This window comes from Frankliniella occidentalis, unplaced genomic scaffold (genome assembly GCF_000697945.3).
Source record: "Frankliniella occidentalis isolate FOCC.00 unplaced genomic scaffold, Focc_3.1 Scaffold94, whole genome shotgun sequence".
Classification (NCBI taxonomy): Eukaryota; Metazoa; Arthropoda; class Insecta; order Thysanoptera; family Thripidae; genus Frankliniella; species Frankliniella occidentalis.
In genome coordinates this window covers 384,536-385,727 of record NW_026267223.1, presented here as the reverse complement: position 1 = coordinate 385,727, position 1,192 = coordinate 384,536, and the positions used below count along the sequence as shown (strand labels likewise).

At 56.6% G+C, this 1,192-nt stretch overlaps 1 protein-coding gene and 1 long non-coding RNA gene across 18 annotated transcripts in view; one reads left to right on the top strand and one right to left on the bottom strand.

Moving 5' to 3' along the window:
• Nucleotides 1-1,192, bottom strand: part of LOC127749798 (uncharacterized) — a 210,102-nt gene that overhangs the window by 19,469 nt on the left and 189,441 nt on the right. The window lies entirely within an intron of this gene.
• LOC113218380 (potassium voltage-gated channel subfamily KQT member 1-like) overlaps nt 1-1,192 on the top strand; it is a 188,648-nt gene that overhangs the window by 18,227 nt on the left and 169,229 nt on the right. The gene's annotated exons all lie outside the window — the stretch shown is intronic.

The following is a 1,192-nucleotide window of genomic DNA, read 5'->3' as shown; positions in this document are numbered from 1 at the left end:
CAGCCCCGCCCCGCCACAATTTCGTCATTCCTAGCGCACAAAAGGTCCCCTCGACTAAGGCGCCACTGCCACAGGCACGAGGAACGGCTGCGGCTGCAGAATGTTCCGCGACAGTCCGCGCCGCAGCCAGCGCTGGAAGAAGAGGCACTTCAGGGAGTAAAAGTGGAAGAATACAAGCCAAGCGTTGTTTATAATCTTGTACCATATTTCGGTCGTGGAATTTGTCGCATCTGTCGTCCCTCAGTAAAGCGAGGAAGATGTTAAGCCATATAAGACATCTAGCGAAACAGGTTTTGCGATCTGCTATTAATCCGCGAGTGTCGTTGCACCACCGTTTCTTAGTTGGTTAAAGTAAAAACGGCACACTCTTGGTAACAAATTTCCAGTGACGATCGTTCAAAATCCTCGTTCAGTACACGTCGTGTTTTGCATCAAAACACAGATTTTACGTCGTGTTTTGCGTTGCGCTGGGGCGTAGTTGCGTACACAATAGACTCCGAACAGTGTCTGCCGCAAGCGCCTAGCCTCGATGCCAAGCTGAGCTCCCCGCCACGCCCCACTACACCACGCACGCCACGCTCCGCCACGCCGAAACGAGAGCTCCGGAGATGCAAACGGTTCTGGTGACGCCACCCTGGCTCCAGAAGGGGTGCTGTCCCTCCCCAACAACTCCGCTCCCGCTCCCGCCCTTGTCCCACATGCTTAGTGGTCCGGGACGGGCTGGGACTGCTCAGACAGCGTACGTCAAAACTGTGTGTACGAAGCATCCCTCTCATTATCCAGCCCCTCCACAGCCCCCTCCCCACCTCTCCTCTGTCTGACTGTCCACCCCGTCAACGGCCCCCTCCACCTCCACCCGCAGCCCCCATGCATCATGTGGTCGGACCGCAGACCCTGGCTGCTGCTCAGCTCCGAGTTTGTTGTGACCGGAAGCAGAGATGAAACTAGAGAGAACAGCCATCTTCGTCGTCCCGACCAGAGCCACAAGGGCCTGAGTCCCACTGAGCTACTGCTCCTTCCCTTCCTCTCTCTCTCTCTCTCCAGGGCGAGGGGTGGTGATGAAGTTCTCTCTATGCGAATGCGGTCTGCACTGGACTAGACCCGCAGAGTGGAGGCAGCGGGAGAGAGAGGGCAGGAGAGAGAGAGAGAGAGAGAGAGAGAGAGAGAGAGAGAGAGAGAGAGAGAGAGAGAG